Genomic DNA, 27,155 nt, shown 5'->3' on the forward strand with positions numbered 1-27,155 from the left:
ATCGAACGCAAACACAACACTTGACTATTGCGCGACTCACTGGTTACGAATTAACATTGTTTCAGCCACATATAGAAATTAGACGTTGTAACACATTGAATCCTGCCACACTTTTACCTATAATCGGAACAGACCCACTAGCTCACGATTGTATTGAAGTTATCACTATCACGACGAAACCCAGACAAGACTTGACAGATGTCCCATTGTCAGACCCAGACCTGACGTTGTATGTAGATGGTTCATGTATGAGAACAGGTACAGGAGAGTTAGTGGCCGCTTATGCAGTCACAACAGACACTGAAATCATTGAAACAAATTGCATAAATACCTTGTCCGCTCAAGCAGCATAGCTCATCGCTCTGACACAAGCCTGTATTCAAGCCACAAATAAAAAAGTCAACATATACACTGATTCACGTTATGCATTCGGAGTTGTACATTACTTCGGCGTGCTGTGGCGAGAGAGAGGTTATTTAACTTCTCACGGTGCCCACATTCAGCACGGACCCCTCATTCATGCCTTATTAGATGCAATACATCTACCCACTGCAATATCAATTATGAAATGTAAAGCTCATACGAAAGTTACTGATATCATTTCTCAAGGCAATGATCTAGCTGACAAAACAGCTAAACAGACTGCTCAAACTCAAACATCCGACATGACAAAGACAATAGTCCCGACGCCAACACATTGTATGACGGTTAAGGATCCCGCTCTTGACGTAATTGACATACAGACACATGCTACACCAGACGAAATAAAGAAATGGACTGAATTAGGAGGGATCCAAACGGATCAAGGATGGATGACGAAGGAAAAATCTGTGTGGTTCCTTCCTGATTCAATGGTCCAAGTTATAATTAATACTGTACATAGTCCAGCACATCTAGGAGAAAAAGCTATGCTAGACAGCATTCAACACATTTGGTTCAACAAACATTTACGAGCAGCAGCTAAACAAAAAGTTCGTACCTGTATGATCTGTTGTCAGTTTAACCCAGGAAAAAGCATTCCCGTAGAACAGGGTGGATTTCAGCCTCCTGATCACCCTTTTGAAGTCCTCCAGATGGATTATATCCAGATGGAACGATGTCGAGGATTCAAATATGTTCTCGTAGTTGTCTGTGCTCTTTCCCGTTGGACAGAGGCATACCCGGTTTCAGATTACACTGCCCCGACTACTGCCAAACAGTTAGTTCGAGAATTCTTCCCACGGTACGGTTTACCACGTGTTGTCTACTCAGATAACGGCCAGCCGTTTTCATCCGAACTAATGAAACACGTTTCACTTTTGTTAGGCTATCAGTGGAAATTTCACTGTGTCCGACACCCCGAGGCAGCAGGTCTCGTGGAAAGACATAATCAGACCCTGAAAATTAGATTGTCCAAAATATGCAGAGAGAAAGGTGTCGACTGGGTAGTAGCCTTACCCGTTGCACTCTTTTACATGAGAATGGTAGCACACTCTCGAACAGGGCTATCCCCTTATGAGGTGATCTTCGGTAGACCACCAAATATGTGGGGGACGCCTATACCACGCAAAATAACTGATATTGACTGTAATATGCTGACAGATTACTTGGCTTCCTTGATGTCTGCACTACAATCTTGTCGTTCACAGGTAGCTGCAGCCTTTCCCGACAACACCGAGGTGAAACCACATGACGTAATTCCAGGGGATTTAGTTCTAGTGAGGAACTTTGATCGGAAGTCCCAACTGGATCCTAGGTGGAAGTCGCCTCAGCTCGTATTGCTAACGACGAGGACAGCCGTGAAGATCGAAGGTCGAAAAGGCTGGATACATTCAAGTCATATCAAGAAATTTCATGGACTACCGTCAGATGTAAATGACACACCTTGCGTGTCTTCCCCGATTGACTCAAAACTTCCTTTGGTTGAACTGAATAGCCACGAACTATACAAACTAAAACTCAGGTCTAACCAGTCAGGCAATTTGATTGTTTAAGTCCTCTCCAAGGTGAATCGGTCGAATTTGTCTCTGACATGTATCCCTTGGACCTGTATAGAGAAAAAAACAGAAGGATAAAACTGAAACGACATGCGTACTGTAAATCACTGCGTAGTCATTGCACAGTGACGTTATTAATTTTGTTTTTCCTAAGTCTTTTAATAATTACTGCAAGTATATTGTTGCACATATATTATCCTATTTCTAGACATGTTTATAATGTTACTGCTGAACATTCTTTTAGTGAATTACCTCCGCATGAGTTGTCTTATAGATTTGCGCTGCGCAATAACACGTTTATTAGTATGTTACATCATTCCCATCAGGTTAGCAATGCTACAAATTGTTGGATATGTGGCCGACTCCCTCCCTATCAGAATTATAAAGGAATTCTACCTCTCTTTCCATACCCGTTCACACACAACGGCTCCTGTGGAGCATGGTTTAGTTTAATTAATTCCCTAGATTCGAATCCTGCAGTTTATCAAGACAACTGGGTATGGGGAAATTTGAACTTAGTTTTACTTAAAATCTGCTACCCTAACAAGGAGGGACTTCCCAAAAGAACAGGAACTGATCTAGAAAATGAAGTGTATGGATTAGGTAATTTTACGCTTAATCTTATGATCCTAAATGTCGAATCCGAAGCTACTCCAATTTTGCCCGCTATGTCAATATTTCCAGTAAAAGGTGAATTATGTGTAAGAAAAAATGGTTCCATACATATGGGCCATAGTAGATGCACCACTGTAATAGAATTTAGTGATCAAGGCAAGTCTACATTTAGAGCTTCCCGCCATTCCTATTTCATATGTGGTCAGACTGCATATATACGTCTGCCTCTAGATTGGGATGGTACCTGCTACATCGGATTCCTTTTGCCACCTGTTTTCCTAGCTCCTCCTGATTATCACAGAAATACTCATTTAGTACACAATAGAGAAAGGAGAGATCTCCCAATAGTCGATTACACTGAAACAGCATGGGAAAAATACACAGATTTCAATAAAGGTCTCTTTCCCTATATAGGTACCGTTACTAATAGTAAGCTGATACGTAGATTAACTAGAACCCTTGAAGCAGTAGTGAACGAAACCATTTCCGCCTTAGGCAATTTAACAGAAGAGCAGTCTGCTATGCGGATTGTTGTGCTTCAAAATCGTCTTGTCCTTGACGTCATCCTGGCCGATAGGGGCGGAGCTTGTAGAGTCATCGGATCAAGTTGTTGCATTTTCATACCAGAAAATTCGCCATCTGTATATAAAGCCATAACTCGCCTTCATAAGATTGTAAGCCAGATACACCAGAATCCAGGCACCTGGACTTGGTCCGGTTGGTTTTGGAGTGTATTATCTACCTTTGGATGGGGGGTCCTATCCTTCCTAGGTATTGGCTTTCTCATACTATTCAGTTGCTGTCTATGTCTACAATGTGGACTAGCGATCTGTGGTCTGTGTGCCACATCGTGTATTCCACCACCAAGATTTCATTCATCCCAGAAGAAAAAAGAAGAACAAATGATGCTATATGAACAGATCAACGGATTGATGAAGATTGATATCTCTTAACGGGCAAGTAGGGGACAAGGAGGGAATGTGGAAATATGGATTTTTCTGATCAGTTATGTCCCCTATCTTGGACCCCAACGGTTTCATGTATGAATCACAAGTACATGTATGTTCCCTCCAGTTCCAGTTATGAAGACGCAAACACATGTGCGTCCACCGTCAACATGTCCTTTTTCAGATCCGCCATGAATGGGCCGGATATTCCATCCCTAAGTATGAAAGGCCACCGGCTTTATATGGTTCACTTATGCCATTTTACAGTCCAGGCAAGTAGGCCCTGATTCTGTCATCAAGCTTTTCTTGCCTTCTGCCTCTGAAAGCTCCAGTCTGAGCCTGCATCTGTGACCATGAACTTTGTCTCATTCCCTGCGCGGCTCACGGTGCCTGACATCAGCCTGTTGCCTGCCAAAAACTGTATTTCACCTTCGAAAATTATCTGCTCCGCTCCCTGCCCAATGCATTCCTGTCTAGTAGTTTAAGTCAACATTCTTCCAGCTACCGAGCAAAGGCCCGGCTTCTCTGTCTTTATGCAAGTAATTCATAGCCCTATTATTATGGAAGACTTCTGCCCTCGCATCTAGTGTAGACACTTAGATGCTTGTACACGCACTAACAGTCAGTATAGTCAGTATAGAATAAGATTCTACTCTAAGAGACCTCTCTTTTGGATAACATAGTTCTTTAAACATAGGATGTTAGATATGATTTGGGATTAGGTTGACTTGACCCTCCAGACTTCTGTCGCCACATGTAGAGCTAAATGTCAAGTCCCCTTCACCCCCTAGTTGCACGTCAATCATACGTCATGCTGCTGTGCGCGCATTTATGCCAAGTATTTCTGCTGACATTGCGAAATTCTTTCATGGAACCACCCTATTATGACATCATACCTGATGACGTTCTTAGTTACACCCAGTTACGCCCACTTTTGCTACGCATGTATGTTTTATCTTTACTATCAATTGTTACGCCTCCTGCATTTACTTCACTGTAATGCCTATTGTATAAAAGTGATTACTTATCAATAAAGTATGTACTTCACTTCCTGAACCTCCGTGGTGATGGAACTTGGAGTCCACGATTCGAATCGTCCATTGGAATAAAGCCCATTCCGAACCTCTAATACCACGGATTTTGCCTCTTATTTTACTGAGCTATTTTTATTATTTTTCTGTATCAAATTAAGTCCCGGTAATTAAATTATTAGTTCCTGTGAAGAGCAGGGTCAAGACTGATTTAAATATGGCTTGGTCCAAACTGGATTGACATAGTGAGTAAAGAATGATGGATTAAACCCAGATCTCATGACTAGGGGTGAGTGGTTGAAAATGTTCAGAACTCCGTCCATCATCTTGTTGTGTTTGATACTTTCTAAAAGTGGTATTTCTAAAATAGTAATATCAAATGCAAATTTACCGCTAAAGAGGATTTAATAGTACCATTCCAAAGATATGAAACATCATTTTGCTACCCTATTCTACTCAGGAATTACAGCTTGAAAATAATTTAAGGAAATTCCAATGCTAGCTTATGAGAGGAGTAGGCCGCACAGTAGTGAACAACGAATTTAGTTATTTGTCATGACCAGGACATGCAAAACTTAAAAGTGCATGTCCTACCTTTTACTTAAACAGCACCCTGGCTTGCGAGCTACCTAGGACCTACCTTAGGGGTGACCTATGTGTAATAAAAGGGGAGTTTAAGGCTTGACAAGTGGTTTTAAATACCAAGTCAAAGTGGCAGTAAACTGCACACAGGTTGGAAAGGCTACTTGTGTGTGTGGCACAATCAGTGTTGAAGGCCCACTAGTAGCATTTAGATTACAGGCCCTGGGTACATGTCATACCACTTTACAAGGGACTTACAGGTAACCTAAATATGGCAATAAGGTATACACTAATGTGACCATGTTTAGAGGAGAGAACATGTGCCCTTTAGCACTGGAACAGCAGTGGTAAATTGCCCAGAGCCCTAAAGCCAACAAAAAGATTGTCAGAAAAAGGAGGAGGAGGAAGACAAAAAGTGTGGGGTAACCCTGCAAAAAGGGCCATTTTCAACAAGGGTATTTACCAGGCTTGGGAATAAGGATTACATATGCAAAGCTCATGACACAGGCTACCCTTTGTTCGGCTGCCATATAGCTTGTACAATTTAAGAGCTAGGATGTGTGCAAAAGTTTTACAGAAGCTTCCTAAAATAATCCACCTGGACAATATTCCAATGGTAATACCAGGGCCGAACTGGCCGTAGCAGGCACCAGGCATTTCCCTGGTGGGCCCTCCAGGGTGGGGGCCGGTTTTGGGCCCCTGGGGGCCATTTCTGTTACCAGGGGACAGTGATATCGGCCCGTGTAACAAAACCCGACGAATCCGGCCCTTGCAAGCAGCTCGAACGCACCCCCCACCCCACCTCACAAACCCCGGGGGCCTGCCGAGCAGTTCGCCAGTGCCAGTTTCGGTTCTCAGTCCGGTCCTGGGTAATATGATTATTTACCTAAGATGTAATAGTATCATCTATTCTTCGTGAATAGCAATGGTATTTCGCTTTCTCCTCAAGGAGGTTACTATAAAAAAAAAACCCTGTGGGGGATTTCTTTTTTAACTCCCTTAAGCCTGCATCAAATCTTATAGAGCCTGATCCCTTTCCTGGTTCCTAAGCTTTTTAAAATCTGGACAGCATCCCAATGTGTATGTCCCTCATACGAGAAGGTTGTTTAGAAAACAGCAGAGCTAACTCACTCCACAATCAACATGAGGGACCCTGCTTCATTTTGAGGAGGACATCGGGGGAACAATAGTAATGTAAGTCAGGGGGCATAGGCACAGAACACACCAGCCATTCCACAGTCCCAAACGGTAGGCCCCTGCTACCCTATTCCACTATTGAATGCTTGCAGGCAACTCTAGAACAGCTCCCTCCTGCAATGTAGCCAACTGATGGGAAATATTACACAGGAAAATAGACACTTTCTCCATTGGATGATACAGGGATTAGGTCAAAGAATATTGTGAGACAGCAGAGGGTGCTCCCAACTGATATTCCCTTTGTTTCCTGCCAGAGAAGTCTATCACTCTGCCTGGATTTCAGGGGAACTTTGTCTACTTTCCTGAGATTCCCTTTTGGAATCCAGAGACAGTATTTGGCAGGAGGCCTACCAGACTCAATATCTCAGAGCCTGCTGTACTGCAAGCCTGCATATAGAGCACACAGGGTCCAGGGAGCCTATGGGTTCAGGTGCTTTACTTATTTTAGGCAGGTGAGCCCCCTCATCATTGCAGTTAAGGCCCAGGTGGCAGAACGGACAGGAGCTCCATGAATCCCCACATTGCCTTAGCCATGCCATTGCAGCACAGTGCAAATCACAGGCATGACCTTCCTGGCTTGTCAGAAAGTACCTTTTTCAACTGCACAGTGTAAAGCCAGAGATATTTTATTTAATACTCTATCTGAAGATAAGGGCACCATATTTATGGGACACCTTCTGAAGATTAAAATCTATTTGATGCACGTTGAATAAATAATGTATTTTTAGTTGGGACCTCATTCCTTTCAAAACATGTTCTATGGATTTGGCGCATTGAAAAAGAACCATGCAGTAGATTACATCCCTATTTCACCCAATGCTGATCACAGACTGCTTGAAGTCCATTCCTGGGCTCCTACTTCAGTTGTAGTAGGAAGGGTGCAAAACAAATATAGTAGATGTGAGCTAATATTCAAATATGTAACAGTTCAACATTTTCTTAGAAAGTGCTGGGCACCTGTGCTTAATTTTTGCTGTTGATTAGAGGTGATTGGAACAGTACTCAAATTTGGTGTTTGGGACTCATTTTGCATAGCCTAAAGCAAGTGGGTGAAAGGCACAAAAGGGGAAGAAGGAGGAAGAGAAAGGTAGTGAAACAACAACTGAGGGAGAAGACAGGAAGCTATGGGGGTGAGATGACGGGACAGGAGGTGTAGAATTGTGGAAATAAGAGGCATGCGGTATAGTCAAACATTGAGTCTGGCAACAGCGGATTTCCACAGCATTGGCAGCAGGCAACTAGGAAATAGTTTGCATCCCTGAACTTTGATTTTTAAGAAATTCCACTGAACTAACATCAATCTAGTGCATGGGGTACCAATGTCACACTCAAAGGTTGAAATCTCTGAGAACTAGCAAGATGATGAAGAGACTTCAGGTCAGTCACACTGATAAGGTTTTTTAAGAAATCCCCCTAAAAACTTCACAGGTATAACAAGCCAAAATGTAATTGTAAAGCTCTTTTTGACTTTGGTAGGTCTGCAGCAGAACTTGTCAATTGAAAAGAACCGCAAAATAAAAACTTGCAATACTTTCCCCAGGGATGCTCAATTTTTAAAATAGCTTCCATATTGTTTCCTGCCTGAAGACAGACTTTTACCGTTTTTTTTCTCCATTCACTGCCTAAATCATATTAGGCCGTTTCACACTATGTACATTGTTAAGCCGTAAAATATCAAATGGATTATCCCGAGGAGCCCCCAAGGAGTTGTGCGTTTTATAATGGATTAGACATGACAGGGTCTACTCCTACAGTCTTAAACCATACAGTGAGTATATTACATACTTTTAAGGCTATAAATAAGATTTAGACATAACCCCATGGGGATTTTCCATTAAAACTTCATAAATCCCGCAGTACTTTTATTCTTTCTTAATTCGTATCATCCTAGAGGCGCAGAAAATAAATTGAGCCCTGCAAAGGAGCGCGTGGATGGAAAATATCAGCTGGTGCAGTATGCCGATGTGGTTGCTGTTTTATATTTCAAGAAGTATTTGTGGTCGAGAGGTTATCCGTAAAGGTTCTTATAAAATGCCCCCTGCAGTTATAATTAAGACACACCCTAATACATAGCAAAACAAGCCCTTTCTTAGTTGCAACATTTCAAAATGAAATTTGTCCTCAAAGCACGATTCTAAAAATCGATATGCTTGGCCAGAACACAAAATATTTTTGTTCAGCAGTATTATATGCACTGGTTGGTCAGTATTATGGTAAAATAAACAATGGTTCAAACGGATCGATTCATATATAAATCTGCCGATCTTTTTCTTTCACTAAGGGCCGTATCCGCCATCTATCATGCGGTCAGGAGGCCGCCGGACAAACAGACGGCACTCCGATCACCCAGTTACGATGCAACCACCAAGCTAGCGGGTGCAAAATGCTCATTTTCACGGTGGCTGGTGCTCCAGCCCAGAAACAGGGCTACAGCTCAAGCCGCCATGAACAGGAGCACTTCCTGCACATCCATGGACCGTGTGACATGCACCGTGTGGATGTGAGTGGGGGCACTACATGTGCCCCCAGGGTCATTTCGGAGTGGCCCATGAAGGACGGGGCCCTGTTGGGGCCCCCCAGAGTCAATTTCCTACAGCCTGTACATGGTTGTGTTTCCACCATGAGCAGACTGTCTGAAAGGGATACCGTAATCCCGATGGTGTCTGCTTGGCTTGGATACGATTCCGACCACCGTTCCATTCAGATCTGAGATCCTGTCGGAGGCGGCGGTCTGTCCCCGACAGAATAGGGTTTGACTGCCAGCACTGCAATGTGGTGGTCGGACCAAAGGGCTGCTGTTGGTGGGACCACCACCAAAGTTCTGTCGGTGACTGTCCTACCCCCATCGTAAGGAGGACCTAAGCCAACATTCAATGGAAACAGCACACTCCAAAAAATGTAATAATCAATGACTTTATAATACATACCATACTTGTGTATGTGGTGGCCCATAAAAGGAAAGTGAAGCAGCACAGTGTGCATCAGTTTTGACAAAGTGATAACAACTCAAAATTCATTGAATTCTTGACTTCAATCAACGCATATGTGGGGACACTGATCAAAAAATCCATCTATATCCTCAATAAGTAATCCAGCTTTAACTGCTAAAATTCCAATGACATACGTTTAGTTCACTTTTCTACACCAAAGGAAATGATTGAGCATTGGACCAAGTAATCCATTTGATGTCCATGATCCTGTGTTTCTGTATATAAAACACACATGAAAAAAATCAATTTTTGAGTATTGTTTGTGAAGTATTGAATAAAAGTTTTACTTATTGGCTAAAGTTGTTTTTGGCTGACAAATATCTATAACCCCCAATGTATTAATCTCCTTTTTGATGCCCAGAGGGGATCTTCACTCACGTTATTAAATGCTTCCTGTGAAGATTTACTTATACAGATAAATTCCTCACATATAATAAAAGTACTAGCTGCATTGACTATTCCGGAAAAACATAATTAAAAAACTTAATATTGAAATTTGAAGCGTAGCGTCTGGGAAGGACTAATCTATCCCTTCTTGAGGTAAGGTATCTCAGAGGCCATTGCCCAGTCTTATCAGAATTTGTCAGAACCACCTTATAAAATGTATTCATAATTAGAATTGAAACTGTCACCAATCATTAGCTGAGGAATAAACTTTGTGTTGTGACTTATCTTAGTTACGAGATCCAAGTCCCTGCTGCTCAGCCAGTGAGTGAGGTCATTGGATGGTTGGAAGGTCTAAGCAACAGGATGGTGCTCCTGGTAGAGCTTTACATGATTTACCTGTAACCTGATCTAAACCTAATAAGCCTTATTCTTTTATAACCTACCAGGCCACATCTATGATTAAAACACTGGCGATGAGTGGAAAACCAACAATGTGTGGGGAACACTAAATTAAGAAGAAATTCAATGAACTAATGAAAAACTAGAAGATTACAAAGTAAAAGAGTTTGAAGCCTCCTTTAAGGGACAATTGTGCCTGGCAGCCCCACCAGTGTTTATATACTAAGGAGAGCCTGCAATCTAGGGCATATGAACAGGTGTGCCTCTGAATGGTATAAAGACTGCATCAAATTGAGTACTGGCAGCGTGTTTCAGCAACTTGTATTTCAGAGGAACCAGAAACATTCAAGTGGACATTCTGCAATGGATTTAGTGAAACTGGCAGCATTCACTTCAAAGGAACCAGTGTTATTTGCTTGTACTGTGCTGTTGAGTTGCTACAGGCATTGTCCATAGTAAAGATTTAGACGTTGTTTAATGAACCAGCATGTGCTATAAACTGTGTGCTCTTCGACTGGATTGGCAGCATTTACGTTGTTGTGATCCAGAAGGATTGTGAACCTGCAGTGTTGATGTTTGGGGAACTGGCTGCGCGTCCGGCAACAAGTACATTTTGCAGACCTGACTTACATCAGCAGCAGAATGGGCAAGACATTGTATCTGGTTGTGATGAATTATATAGATGCTGTAGTATTATTTCTGTTGTATGTTCCCTGCTTCAGTGGAAATGTGATGGATTGAAAGATACTTGTTGATATGTTTCTGAGATTTCCTGTGGGAGTTGGAATGTGATGGGGATTGAAAGTTACCTTTTGTCAAATTTTCTGAGATTTCCTGTATGAGTGGGAATGTAATGGGTTTCAATATACCCTGTGATTGTGATAGGTTTAAAGAAACCCTGTGATGGGATTGGTTGAAAGATACCTTTTGCTACATTTTTCTGAGATTCCTTGTGTGAGTGTGAATGTGATGGTCTAAAGATACCCTGTGATAGTGGCGGGTCGAACAATACTTCATGCTACATTTTTTTGAGATTCTCACTGTGAGTGCAGTAAAGGGTGTGTAGTCCCTTGTTCTGTCGAGAGGTGTGTAAGTGCAGTAGAAGGTATGTGGTCCCTAGTCCTGTTATGTGTTGTATAAGTGCAGTAGAGGGTTTGGACTCCCTGATCCTACTGTGACAGTGGATTCAGTAGAGGTTGTGAAGTCCCTGGTCATGCTCTAAGTGTTTAGAGACACTAATTGATATTGTTTCTGTTGCACTTTCTGAGTGGTTAAGGACATAGTGTAGGGGTATGTATATTGTACCCTCATGTTAGTGTTGTACCTGCTGAGTGATTAAGAGCATGTTACAGGAGCATGTGTGTCGCACCTTGATGTTGTGAGATGATGACTTAGGGGTGTCACTAGTTTCCTACATTCTGCTGAAGATTGCATGATGTGATCATCCACGTATCCTAAAGTTCATAGGACTGTTTTATCATATTGTGTCATCTCCTGTCCTTTTGATTTGATGTTAATCTAGAAGGAATATTTACAGGACTTGAATGTTTTATTTGCATTTTATATTGTTTCTTTAACAGAGGGAAATGTGTTGTGACTTTTCTTAGTTACTATGCATCCTCCCCAGAGATCCAAGTCCCTGCTACTCAGGCAGTGAGGAAAGTCATTGGATGGTTGGAATGTTAAGCGTGTTTGTACTTGGATGAGTGGACAGTTGGAGTGAGAAAGTTTGAGTAGCAGAATACTGCTCTTGGAGGGGCTTTACATGCTTTTCCTGTAACCTGATCTAAACCCAATAAACCTACATCTTTTATAACCTACAAGGCCACATCTATAATTACAACACTTTAGCTCCCAGCCCTCATAAGACAAGTCTCTTGCATAGATAGAATATCAGATTTTAATAATATGATCTCACAATAAATTCTAGATCTCTTGATTCTCCTCCATAAACCTGTAACATTCTGTATACGTATTATAGTATTGACTCTGCCAAAAAAAGGAAGGATTGCTCTATACAACGACGTCTTTGTTTTTTTTGGTATTTGTTTACTGCACAGTGCAGTTGCTCATCTGCCACTTTTCCCCATCATTCCCCACACACCCCCATAGACAGCCCACCCCCTCCTCATGTGAACCCTCTGTCAAATGAGCTATTTTACTAGACAAATCTCTTACAAGGGGACTCCAACTGACCTTGGTTTGATCAGTTCCTGTCAGGTGCACTAGGCCCAACTACAGAAGTGGCACAGCGTTTGTATCGGCACAAGTGGAGCACTGCTAGGTGGTAGGAATTTTGTAGATTCTTGTGGATTCAGAAAGTCCCCATCACAAAAATGTAATTAAATGCATGATTTCAGGCAAAAGTTTAGGTGCAGGGCATTGTGGGTACAAAAACTTCCGGGATTCATGCAAGACATACCACCCTGGATTCCCTTGTCTAGTTTACAAAAATATCTGTGGGAATGCTGTGTGTTAGGAAATTATTGACTCCCTGCAGCTTCTAGAAGTTTTCCTCACAGGAATGTAAGGCAACTGTGTGTTTTTAGTCAAAGTTTGAGGTTTGCAGGACATTGTGGGTAAGAAAATGGAGTGGAATGCATGCAAAGTACACCACACGGGACTATTTCTATTTCCGTCATTTAAAGAGCGCATGGTGACCAGAAAGCATCCCAGCGCTGAGTAAGAGGCAGCATCCCAATCGAGCGGACCAAGCCCCTCAAGGATGAAGCTATTTAAAGAGCCAGGTTTTGACTACTTTGAAGCGTAGCTCATTTTCTATCATACAAATAACTGGTGGTAGGGTATTTCAAAGCTTTGCTACAATAGAGCTGAGGGAGAAACCACTTCTTTTCATTTTTTTGACAATTGGAACAGAAGCCAGATGTAAATTCGCAGAGTGGTCTATTTGGAGGCCAGGGAGTGATCTGCAAATCCCGGTGTGCAAATCAAAATGATTTAAATTCCACTTTTTGAGCAATGGGAAGCCAATATAGATCTCTCATGCCCTACCTAACTGACTGTGATCTATGGATTCCAAGTAGTGTGTATGTAGCGCATTCTGCACCACATGTAATTTCCTGGTAACTCCTTTTGGGGCCCCCAAGTATAAGGAGTTATCATAGTCCAAACAAGACAGTACCAGACTTGGATCACCACTTGTCTTGAAGTCTGGGGGAGGAAGGGTAAGGTCTTGCATAGCAGTTGCATCATTCCAAAACAGATAGCTGTCGTTTTTGTGGCCTGGGCTTCCATGGTCAAAGTATTTTCAAGCCACAGCCCTAAACTCTTTCATGACAGATTTAGGGGTTTGGAGGGAAACCAAGGCCAATAGGCCAGCCAGACCCTGTTGGATGTCGGAATTTTTCACACGGGTCACTAATTCTGTTTTTGATCCATTGAGTTTCAGGCAGGACTTATTCATCCAGCTGGCTACCTGCTCCAGACAGGGTCCAAGATTTGATAATAAAGTAGCCAAGTCTGAGGCAAGAGAAAGCACCAGCTGGTTGTCATCTGCATACGAGACTATGAAGATTCCAAATGTTGCTACAATATCTTCCAAAGGCTGAAGGTATGTATTAAAGCAGCATGGGGCTAAGTGAGGAGCCCTACAGGACCCCACAAGCCACCGGCAAGATATTCATTTAATTTCATTGAGTCTTCATTTCGATTAAAATAATCATAAAAAACAGAACATACAGGTGCCGATTCCGATCCTGGAAAAACCGGGTACGAACCGTCGGTCGGAGCGTTTTCTCCGTCCGACTCGTACCCGGGAAAAAAACATTACAAACATGCAAGTACGAATCGCACGGAAACACCATTTCCGTACGAATCGTAAAAAACACCGACCGACGAAAATATACATACAAATGTGATCAGGGAAAGCGCCGACGTGACGCCGGGACGCTTTCAGGCAGCGTTTCACGAACCAGGAAGTACGATTCGAACCAACAGCAGTCCGGACGGCAATATTTTTACGGCACCCAAAAAGTGCCGGAAAAGCGAAGTACGCCGCGAAACGACCAGATTAGGGGGCCCGGTACGCGCCGTACCCCCCCCCAGCCCCCGTGAGTATGCGCCGAACCCCCCCCAGCCCCCGTGAGTACGTGCCGAACCCCCCGTGTATGTACACCCGTGTACGTACGAGTCGTACCCCCACCCGTGTATGTACACCCGTGTACGCACTAGTCGTACCCCCACCCATGTATGGACACCCGTGTACGTACGAGTCGTACCCCCACCCATGTATGTACACCCGTGTACGTACTAGTCGTACCCCCACCCATGTATGGACACCCGTGTATGTACGAGTCGTACCCCCACCCGTGTATGTACACCCGTGTACGTACGAGTCGTACCCCCACCCGTGTATGTACACCCGTGTACGTACTAGTCGTACCCCCACCCGTATATGTACACCCATGTACGTACGAGTCGTACCCCCACCCGTGTATGTACACCCGTGTACGTACTAGTCGTACCCCCACCCGTGTATGTACACCCGTGTACATTCTCCTCAATCCACACTTGGATTCTACTCTAGGACCAATCTGGCAATTATTTTCTGCATTGAGTCAATGAGGCTAATTGGCCTGTAGTTGCCAGGTGCCGAGCAGTCGCCCTTTTTATATATTGGAAGTATGATAGCTCTAGACCATGTATCCGGGATAGGAGCACCGCTAGCTATGGCATTGGCTAAAAGAGTAATGTATTTGACCCAGTTCTCTTTATCATACTGATACAGGTCAGCAGGTATGCAGTCCGGACCAGGTGCCCTCCCTTTCGGCATCAATAAGAGGACCATCTCGATCTCCGAGCTATCGAACCATAAGAGTGTGGACGTAAGACCAGGTAGGGGGTGGGAGACAATATTGTTTGAGATTGAGAATTGAGCTTCAAGATACGCGACCCACGAGTCTGGCGCTACATGGTTGGCCGGTATGTGTGGTGTACCATTACTACCCCACTTAACTATCTGCCAATATTTGACCATATCTCTCTTGTTACTAGCTTCAAGTAGGTCGAGCCAACGTTTATCATCCCAGTCTTTCTTAGCTGATTTTTATCTGCTTTGTACCTAGACCTAGCCAGTCTGACCGCGCCCATATTTTTGGATCTAATGGCTCTTGTAAGTTCCCGATATGCCTCTCTACATAACTTATTATACCAGTAAGCCATTTTAGCACATTAAGTTTTCTTCTTAGAGTGACGCTTAATAAAAAAAGATTTTAAACTAGAAAATAACTCACTATGAACACTTAAAACAATACGATTAATATCCTCCTGTGAGTGACAATTATTAAGAATGGCAACCGAACGGGCGACCATAGTCTTTATCTGCTCCAGATCCCCCTCTCTTTCAACCAGCCTGACCCATCTAACTCTTCTATCATCATTCAAGACAGCTGCTTCCACTAAGGGGTGTACTTCGTCCTTATTGGCATTGACTAATGTACTCAGTGCCTTGAGTGATAGTACCAGGGGATCATGATCACATTCGGTCTGCTCAACAACCGACATATAGAAGTGAGCCCAGATTTCCACATTAAGAAAGATATAATCTATCCGGCTTGATCTTAGACCATTATTGAAGGTATGCACACCCTTCCGATCTGACTGTGACCTCCCATTTACTGCCCTTACACCCTTCTCCAGACACAGCCCCTTAAGCTGCAAAGCAGCTTCTGTCCATTTTTTAATTGGACTAAGGTCTGGGGGGGGGGATGTTCCATTGAGAGTCCTCTTCAGCGGTTAAATTACCATCCTCATAGCCAACGGGTTCAAAAGACCAGTTGAAATCCCCTGCTATAATCAGGTTATACCCTTCTCTCCAACTATCCAAAAGACTGTCAAAGATGGCAACAGTCTCGGAGCGCCTCCCACCCTGCTGGCCTCTTGCATAGATGTGTTACGGGACGACTCGTGGGTACGTTGTCAGGCCCGATCGGCGACGTTCCGATGAGAAGAACTACATTGCCCAGAGGTCTGTGCGGCGCATTCGGGACGTGCTGACGCAATATCCGGCACGCAACGCTGTTTCCGGCGTCGCGCGCTGGTGAAGAAGGGAGCAAACGCGCAAGGCTGGTGCCGGATATTCCTAATGGTTCCTGTTATGCTGCAGGGCGGAGAGAGAGGCGGTAGGCTGTCGTGGTCGGGTAAGGGTGCACAAACACCGTGGGGTTTGCTCTGGGGAAACGAGTTTGTGGAGTAGTGATATGGAGATCACTAACATTTCTTGTTCGTGCATATACTAAATGCACGCGTTCTGACACGTTACGGATGTAACCAATTGGTCACACACGAGGTTGAGTGCGAGTAGGGGTTATGGACTCTACTTGTTTGGAGCGAGTGTGTGAGAGAGAGAGAGAGCCACACCGTGAAGTAAACGGCTTTATGTCATAAGAGACGATCGTATTAAAAACCCTTTATGCTCAGATAATGAAAGAACTTGAATTTGGAAAGAACCTCATTTCATGGTGGAGCACTGAGGGCCGAAGCCGGGGTTCGAACCAGCAACTATAGTGCATATTCATCCTTGGGCGAAGCCGTGTTGAGAAATGGTGGAGGTCAGGGGATGAGAGTTGGTGCATCAAGAAAAGCATGCAATTAATTCTTTTGGTGAATTCACTACTGGTTCGCTGTGGGGTATGAAAACTATAGGTACAAACTAGCCCGATACCAACCCCTGAACCGCAGTACTATTCATGACATTCTATTGAGATACATGATTATTTTCTTTTACAGGTACTAAGAGCATCCACCAGGTAGTTCCCATGAAAAATGTGTAATGTATAGTAAACGCCTAGATACAGTGTATAATAGTGTGCTTCTATTTTTGCAGGTCTCCCTCCCCGCTGTCCCCATCCTTTCCTTCCCTCACTTGATCCGGTCTATCTCTTGTGCTATTATAGCAATCAGAGAGGAAACGATCAAGAGGTGGAACCCTTTGTGCAACGAACCAATTCTGAAGTGGTCAACGGATTCAACTTGAAGCTATCGGAGCTGACAGAATATCCGGCCTCATTTTAAACACTGGTCCACTTCCCGATTGGTTCGGGGCACAATGGCCACCCTAGAAGACGTTATAGCCGCCTTACAAATAGTGCAAACCAAGGTAGAGGCCTCCAGAGCAGAGACAGCTGCGTTACAGGAGCGCGTAGAACGATTGCAGCGTAACCCTTTTGATGCAGTGGGGAGCAGGACCTTTAGTGGAGGTGCTTGGGGAGGGGGCCCATCGTTAACGCAGCCCACTCCTGTTACGGTGGAAATCCCCACACCCATTCCCTTAGCCGCACCAGAAAGATTCCATGGGGACGAAAAAAAGGTACAGGTATTTTTGACGCAAGTTATGCTTCATTTCACGTGCCGTCCCAAGGTGTTTAGTACCAACCGGGCTAGAGTAGCCTTTCTGATCTCATATTTGGCGGGGGATGCCGCACAGTGGGCGGTTCCCTTAGTACGGAAGGATGATCCCTTATTATATGATTGGGACGGGTTTCGGAAGGAGTTTGAAGGCGTCTTTGACCACAGAACCCATCCTATTCAGTGGATAGGGAGTTGTTAGAGTTAAAACAAGGGAATCGTGAATTATTGGTATATGTGAACGCGTTTCAGCGATTAGTGGCAGAAACGCAGTGGCACGAGGAAAAACAAGCAGCCGTCTTTCACCATGGTCTCAGGGATGAGTTGAAGGATGCAATAGCCCAAATAGACCCACAACCCCGGTCCTGCACAGATCTAATCAACCTAGCTAGACGCTTGGATCATCGTCTCTCAGAACGAAGGGGGGACAGAAAGAAATATGACCGTCCTTTTTTGAGGAGCGATAAACCACGCTCACCGGGTGTATTATCTGGTCCAGCAGCGGAACCTATGGAAATAGGGTCAGTGAGAGCGGCCCTTACACAGGAAGAAAGGGAACTGAGGAGAAAGCAAGGCTTATGTATGTATTGTGGGAAGAAAGGGCACTATGTAAAGGACTGTTTGGCCAAACCCAAGGCTAGGGAAGGCGGATATGCGTGGGCTACTTCGCAAATAGTACAGAAGGCGGAAAACTAACAGGCCCGGGGATTGGAGGAGGAAATGCCAAGGGCCAGTATGAAATTCCTTCTGTGATAGGCGAGAAAAACCATTTTTTTGTGTGTCTTCATTTACGTCTCAAAGGGAAAAAGGTAGAAGTAACTGCCCTTTTGGATTCTGGTGCAACAGGCATCTTTATGGATGAAGACGTTGTGCAGGACTTAGAGATACCAAAGGTAGCTAAAGAACATTTGGAAAACGTTCTAACTGTAGACGGGAGGAATCTGGTTTCAGGACCCATAGGATTTAGTACCCCCTCCCTTGAGGTCAGTTGTGGGGAAACCCATATAGAATGGTTGGCCTTCAATATAATCAAGACACCCTTGTATGGGGTGATCCTGGGATTACCGTGGTTAATGAAACATAACCCTACCATAAATTGGGCTGATCACAGCATAGTCTTTGATTCCCCATTCTGTAACCAAAGCTGTCTTACGGAACGGAAACCTATAAAAAAAACCCTGGGCAACGGGGTATATGATAGCCACAGCGGCAAAAGGACATTGTATTAGCCGAAATATACAGAGATTACTTAGATGTCTTTAACGAAAAACAGGCCGACCTACTTCCTCCCCATCGCCCGTATGATTGTCAGATAGATCTGGTTCCGGGGGCGGTGGTGCCATGTGGGAGGATCTATGCTCTGTCAGAAAAAGAAAATGAGCATTTGCGAGACTATCTGGAGAAATACCAAAAAAATGGGTTTATTAGGCCATCAAAATCCCCAGCAGCGTCACCCCTTTTTTTCATTCCGAAGGCTAATGGAGAGTTAAGAACGTGTATTGACTTTCGCGCCTTAAATAAGGTAACCATCAAGAATAGCTACCCGCTTCCATTGATATTGGTTCTGTTGGACCAGGTGAAAAAGGCCGTAGTATACACCAAACTCGATCTCCGGGGTGCTTACCACCTCGTTCGGATGAGAAGGGGAGACGAATTGAAGACGGCTTTTTGCACCAGATACGGCTTATTTGAGTATCAAGTAATGCCGTTCGGACTTTGCAATGCGCCTGCCGCATTTCAGTTCTTTCAGAATGAAGTGTTGCGAGAGTATTTAGACAGGTTTGTAATAGTTTACATAGATGACATTCTAATATACTCAGAAGATGTCAACCAGCACAAGCAACATGTAGGAAGGGTGTTAGAGGCATTAAGAGCACATGATTTGTACTGTAAACTCAGTAAATGTGAGTTTCACGTAGACCAGGTTGAATTTCTGGGGGTAATGTTGTCTGCACAAGGACAAACCATGGCAGAAAGAAAGATCAAGGCGGTGCAGAATTTGCCTACCCCTGCAAATGTCAAGGATGTACAATCCTTTCTAGGATTTGCCAACTTTTATAGACGGTTCATTTCCCAATCTTCTGATATTGTGGCCCCGATCACTCAACTACTCCGTAAGAAGGTCAAATTCACCTGGATTCCAGAGGCCCAACAGGTGTTTGTACAGCTTAGAGAATCATTTACAACGGCCCCCGTCCTGGCACACCCAGATCCTGAAAGGCCATACTTGGTAGAAGCCGATGCCTCCGAAGTTGCAATTGATGCCTTGTTATCTTAGAGAGATCCCCAGAACGGCCTTTTGCATCCCATTGCTTTCATGTCCAGAAAACTAAGTGGATCAGAGATCAATTACACCATAGCTGAAAAAGAGCTGCTCGCCATACGAGACGCCTTCAAACAATGGCGACACTATTTAATGGGGGCCAAACATACTACCACAGTATATTCCGATCATCGGAATTTGCAATATATGACCTCAGCTCGCCTCCTCTCCCCCCGACAACTCAGGTGGATGCTGTTCTTTGAGGAATTTCGGTTTGTGCTCACCTACAGACCTGGAAGTGCGAACAAAAAGGCAGATGCCCTCTCGAGACAAGAAAGTACACCCGAACCCACTGAACCGAAAGCACGATCCATCATCCATCCAGATCAAGCGATGTGCGTGGTGAAATCCGAGCAATTCCTCACTAAGGTAATAAAAGAGATGAAAAAACCGAGGTGGCAGAAATGGTTGTTGGACCACCTGGATTGGAAAGTCCAAGAAGGCCTCCCCATGAAAGGGAAACAGTTATTCGTACCTACTCCGAGCTTACGACAAGAAGCACTACAATGGTGTCATGCTTCTCCCACCGCGGGACACAACGGAAGAGAAAAGACACAAGAAAGACTCCTACGACAATTCTGGTGGCCAACGATGGCCAGTGATGTGAAATCGCTGATACAGACATGCCAAGTCTGTATGCAAACCAAACCTGATCGCGGTAAACCCTATGGGTTGCTTCAACCGCTACCAACCCCTGACACGCCGTGGGAACACATATCGTTGGATTTCATCGTGGGATTGCCTAAAGATCAAGGATGTACCACGATCCTGGTGGTGATCGATAGTTTAACAAAGATGGGCCACTTTTATTGCATGCTCTCGTCTACCCACGGCAGGACAGGTGGCCCAACTATTGCTCACGCACATGGTACGACTGCATGGTCTTCCTAAGACGATAGTCACAGACAGAGGCACCCAATTCACGTCACAGTTCTGGAGAGTGTGGTGTTCCACATTACGGATTGATTCAAACATGTCTACTAGCTTTCATCCACAGACTGATGGACAGACGGAGAGGCTAAACCAAACCCTGAAACAATATTTAAGATCCTACGCACAAGGCTCTACTGAGGCTTGGGTAGAATGGTTATGGCTCGCCGAAATAGCCAACAATAGTCCTCAACGTAGCACCACTAAATTCCCCCCGTTTTTTGTCACATACGGATTTCACCCCAGGTTCCTACCCTTTATCCTGCCCAGAGAAGCAAACAAGGTACCAGAAGTACAAGCAAGGATCAAAAGGATCCAAAGAATCCTGAAAGACACCCAAAGCAATGTACAGAACGCGAAGACCGCGTACAAAAGACAAGCTGATAAACATCGGAGGCCCGAACCATTGTATAAAGAAGGTGAGGTGGTATGGTTATCAACCAGGAATATACGCTTTCGGCGCTATAGCATCTTCAACCCTCGCTACATTGGTCCTTTCAAGATCCTCAAAATCATCAACCCGGTAGCGGTAAAACTAGTGTTACCAAATCACATGCGTATTCATCCCGTTTTCCACGTCTCTTTATTGAAGCCAGCCCACACCCCCGCACCCCGACACCCAAAGCCCATCTTGATAAACAACGAACCGGAATATGAAGTACGAGCAGTGGTGGACTCCAAGAAAAGAGGGAGGAAGGTGTGGTACTTGATATCCTGGAAAGGATGTGGCCCGGAGGAAGACTCCTGGGAACCCGCGGAAGCAGTCCACGCTCCGCGACTCGTACGAAAATTTCATTCGCTGAATCCAGATAAACCAAAACCCTGACAACGTCCCTCGGGGGAGGGATGTACTGTTACGGGACGACTCGTGGGTACGTTGTCAGGCCCGATCGGCGACGTTCCGATGAGAAGAACTACATTGCCCAGAGGTCTGTGCGGCGCATTCGGGACGTGCTGACGCAATATCCGGCACGCAACGCTGTTTCCGGCGTCGCGCGCTGGTGAAGAAGGGAGCAAACGCGCAAGGCTGGTGCCGGATATTCCTAATGGTTCCTGTTATGCTGCAGGGCAGAGAGAGAGGCGGTAGGCTGTCATGGTCGGGTAAGGGTGCACAAGCACCGTGGGGTTTGCTCTGGGGAAAAGAGTTTGTGGAGTAGTGATATGGAGATCACTAACATTTCTTGTTCGTGCATATACTAAATGCACGCATTCTGACACGTTACGGAGGTAACCAATTGGTCACACACGAGGTTGAGTGCGAGTAGGGGTTATGGAATCTACTTGTTTGGAGAGAGTGTGTGAGAGAGAGAGAGAGCCACGCCGTGAAGTAAACGGCTTTATGTCATAAGAGACGATCGTATCAAAAACCCTTTATGCTCAGATAATGAAAGAACCTCGTTTCATGGTGGAGCACTGAGGGCCGAAGCCGGGGTTCGAACCGGCATCTATAGTGCATATTCATCCTTGGGCGAAGCCGTGTTGAGAAACGGTGGAGGTCAGGGGATGAGAGTTGCTGCATCAAGAAAAGCATGCAATTAATTCTTTTGGTGAATTCACTACTGGTTCGCTGTAGGGTATGAAAACTATAGGTACAAACTAGCCTGATGCCAACCCCTGAACCGCAGTACTATTCATGACATTCTATTGAGATCCATGGTTATTTTCTTTTACAGGTACTAAGAGCATCCACCAGGTAGTTCCCATGAAAAATGTGTAATGTATAGTAAACGCCTAGATACAGTGTATAATAGTGTGCTTCTATTTTTGCAGGTCTCCCTCCCCGCTGTCCCCATCCTTTCCTTCCCTCACTTGATCCGATCTATCTCTTGTGCTATTATAGCAATCAGAGAGGAAACGATCAAGAGGTGGAACCCTTTGTGCAACGAACCAATTCTGAAGTGGTCAACGGATTCAACTCGAAGCTATCGGAGCTGACTAGATGTTAATTAGCAGGATATCCCGATCTTGGCCCATACGTAGACAAAGAGCCGTGATATCCGGGCTCTTGATCGAAACTTCCTTAACAGTATAGCTTGATTGTTGCCTCACCCAGCATGTTAGCCCACCCGATGGTCTACCCTTACGTCCCCCTTGTGCTGGCTTAGAAAAATTAAGAATCCTGGGGTGATGGACTTGTTCCATAGACCATGTCTCCTGAAATACCCAGATGTCGTGCTGTTCCACGAAGATGGACCAGTCACTGGATTCAGTTTTAGATAAAAGCTCGCAATGTTCGAGGAGCCCACTGTAATACTAGCAGCCCCGCTTTTGGTAAATTCCTATGTGTAGGCCCATCGACTGATTCACTGATAGAGGAGCCTTGATCTAATCCCCCGTACTCCTTGATTGGACTGGTTATGGATGTTACAGGCACACCACCACAGCTGAGTCAGTCATTACTTTCTAGGTGACAGGACCTCAAATCGAGTACTTACGGGGACATAGTGAGCAAAAATCCCCAATGAAAGAAAAGACCCTCTCAGTTTGGAGCCACTAAGTTCATAGGGCGAGAAAAGAAGCCCAAGGGTAATACAGGAATGTTGACCCTTGCGTCTCGGGTCCCTGCCCTTGACAGAATATACTGAACCATGCTGGGTGACCTAAAGCTCAAAACCACGCAATCCCCCCTAAGAGTTTTCAGAGACTTCCCCACTCACTGAACCCTATGCACCATTTTGAATTCTGTGAACAGTTCTGTTGATAGCCCTGTTCTGGAGCTTAGGATGTGAAGGGCCTTATTGCGCAGGGTGGACCAGTGTTCCCGCTCCTGTGGTTCCAGCTTGGGGACATTCCCCAGGACAACGGTATAAGGAGTGGCCTCCGGCGATAAGTGAAGGGATGTTGGGGGGTGCAATTTCTCCGCTAAGGTTTGTTGGAATAATTGCGAGCTACCTGCTTTCGGGGTCAGAGGGGCACTGTGTGGGCCAGGCCCACCTCCAGTTAGGGGATGTGATTAACTAATACCTGAAACTACACTAGGAGGAATAGGTGTAGTATTTGTAAGTCCCTTACTTAGCTGACCCCCCCAGCCTGTTGGGATGCTTCCCCCCTCCACCCGAATGAACAGTAAGGTCAGTCGATGGGATCCTAGGGAGGCCCTGCTCTATTTTAGTGAGCCTAGGTTCGATTGAGGCAAGTTTCTGCATCAAGGGGGTCAATTAAAGAGGATATTTTCTGTAATAGCTGAGTATTGTAATCTTCCTTACTGCAGTTTACTGGGTCAAGATAAGCATCCACAAAAGAACAATCGCTAGAAGATAGTGGACGTCCCCCGACCCCCTTGGTAGGGGCCTTCCTGCATATACCCCTTGCGGAGAGTGGCTGTGTTTTCGCTAAGGCGCGGGCTTTTCTTTTCTTTGTTGGGGGTTCACCCTCTACTCCCCCCGCACCCTGCTTGATCTGCTTGGCTTTCTTGCCCCTGGTAGTAACCGGAGAGGCTCAGTGGGAACTTTCTGGACTTGCTAGGGAGGAATCTTGCAGGGCAGGTGGAACGGATCTAACCTGTCTTGATAGCCCTAAAGGGCATCTACTGGGGCAACTGGTTGCCTTAACAAAATAGTTGGAGCTGGGATTCTATTGCTGGTAGGGGTTCTCCGTTAGTTGGATCTCATGTATGAACGCAGATTCAGCCCTAGATAAAAAGCATCAAGGGTTCCCACTACTTCACCCCCAACCCCAGATTTATTTTTGCCCAAAAGGCTAACCCCAACAGGTGGCATGATGCAACGATGTTACAGCTAATCTGGCCCCCAGTTGATAAGCCAGAGGTTGGTGGGATGGCCCAGCCCAGCCTCCTCCGGTACCGGACGGGCTCAGACGGACCCGCCCTTGGTGCGGACGTCGTCTGGGCTGCGTTCCGCGTGCGTCCTGCGTTGTGTTGGAGAGGCAGTGCTTTAGGCGTGGTGACCATGCGGTGACCACGCCTCCCCCTCACTCACAGCAGCTGGTCCCTGGTAAGGTGCACTCTGGGAGGCAGAATCCTCTCCCAGAGTGTGATCGCCAACAGAAGATGGAGACCCAACGGTCCCGCAAACCCAGATTACAGTCAGCAACACACAATGGAGAGCAGCCCAGCAGAAATGCGGCAGAATGAGCAGGTAGGCGAGCAGGAGAGGCCAAAGGAGGTAAAGATGCTGCACCCCTCAATGAACATGCAGTATACATGTTACAGCTGTATGTAATTAGAAACAAAGTCTTGGCTTGTACAGGCTCTCTGGAAAATCCGGACTGGACTCTTTCACACAAAATACTGCGAAACCGTGGCAGCGATAAATAGAGAGTACAGCAGAGAAAATGCCAAGAAGAAAATCCCACAAAGTTCTTCACCCTCTCAATGCCTCCTCTCAATGCTGGCTTCACTCTGTGCAATGGGGACTCTGGAGAACGGGCATTGCCTCAGGACTCCGGCTGCAGCACTGTGCCTGCTTCCATCATCTTTCCTTGCCGCAGAAGAACCTGGCCCCCCTGCTGCACCACTGTGGCTCGTACAGGGGTCAGACACCCCGGGGCAGGCTGGGGCAGGCTCACTGCGACTGCCGTCAGACGGCAGCCATGCTCACCACACTCGCTGGTGATTCAAACAGGCTCGTAGGGCTAACTCAGTGCCCCCCCTCTGTCCCAGTTAAACCCGCGGGGAAAATCAGGAAAAGACGTGTCCCGGCCAAAACACAAGCCTTCTGCGGCTTCTGCAAGATATTCTATAGACAGTCTCGGCCAAAAACATGGAATGTTTGTTCCCTTAGAAAAGAACCCACCCACTCCAGGCCCTTCCCTGTGATACTGGCCCAAACCACTCTATCTAAAAGTATGGCGTGGTCAACAGTATCAAAGGCTGCACTGAGATCCAGGAAAACAATAGCCGCTGTTGCCTCCGATCCAATCTCTTTTTTGCCGTTTCCACTAGTCCCAGAAGAGCGTTCTCTCTACAATGCTTAGGATGAAAGCCTGTTTGTGTCCGGTGTAAGATTGAGTTATCGTCAAGAAACTTCAACAGACATCAAGTCACAGACTTTTCCACCAATTTTCTCAATTTTTAGAGCAGGGATACAGGATGAAAATCCTCCAGACAAGACAGGTCAACATTTCCTTTCTTTAGGTCAGCTCTGACCATTGCATGTTTCCATGGTAGGGGCACTATGCCTGTTTCCAGGGAGGTATTGACGAATTCTAGCAAAATCTGTAAAATAATTTCCACCTTTAACATGGGAGTTATTATTGGCACCGGGTCAAGAGGGGATCCTGAGTTGATTTTCCCAAAAAGGTCCATAAACTGCTCTAAAGAAAGAGGGGGAGATTAAGAAAGGGTGGGCAAGCATACATTCTAACTAATTTTCAATAGCGTGTAATCTTACGTTTACATTCCTTTTGGAATGATTGGTAGCTGTTTAAGATTTTAAAATTGAAATGCTCAGCCAGAGCATTACACCTATCAGTGGATGGTTCAGTTACATAGGCAATCCTAGTCGGCCCCAAGAAGGACTTAGCAATTCTGAACATTTCTCTGGGAGAAATTCGCTGCATTATGGATTTTAGTTTCAAAGATTGAAGTCTAGGTTTGCCGAATTTCAATGTGGTAGATCTTTACTTTCTTCAAGTACACTTACTTTTATTTTCATAAAAATTCTTCCTTCATGCCCTTTCTGCAATTTTGCACTCATTTTTTGTTTTAGAGTTCTGGGGTGCAGAGAGTACCATAGAGCTGATTTATTTTTAGATTTTTGGATTATAATGTTCTTGTGAATAGTTTGATCTAAAGTTTCAATCAACCATTCTTTAGTCACATTATTCACATTTTGAAGACCTGAATTTATATAAAGGGAGAATAAACTTAAAATGTTTCCCCAGCTATCCTTATTTAACTTAGAGCATAGCAAGTCTATAACTCCTTTCCATCTCTGAGGAGGGATAGGTCCAGAAAACTCAAGAATTATAGGGATATGATAATGATTTGTCCAAAAGAGTGACATTGGGTCCAAAACCTGTAATATGGGATTGCTGGTAAATGCAGAGTCCAAAAGATGGCATCTATATGCTTCAGGCCCTTGACACATTGTTCCAGTTAGATCGCTGCTTGGACATCACTCGCTGCATCTAAATGCAGCTTTAAATTCCCCAATATCGTAAAATGGCATATTAAATGGCCAAATATGAGAGATTTTCCAGGAAATATTGACTGAATTGACCAGAAAGACCTGGGGGCCTATAAACTAATATTCCTGCACACGTAGATGTGCAAGACATTGAAATAGCAAACTCAAAACGTTCACACTTAGGTATCGCAGAAGAGTCAGTTCAACAGATAAAATTAGCCTACAAATGATGACCAGCCCTCCACCTTCTTTATTTTCTCTATCCTTACGTATTGTATAATAATATGGGGGCAGGGCTTGAACAATATTGGTGCCCGATTCCCC

Source organism: Triturus cristatus, chromosome 11 (genome assembly GCF_964204655.1).
Source record: "Triturus cristatus chromosome 11, aTriCri1.1, whole genome shotgun sequence".
Classification (NCBI taxonomy): domain Eukaryota; kingdom Metazoa; phylum Chordata; class Amphibia; order Caudata; family Salamandridae; genus Triturus; species Triturus cristatus.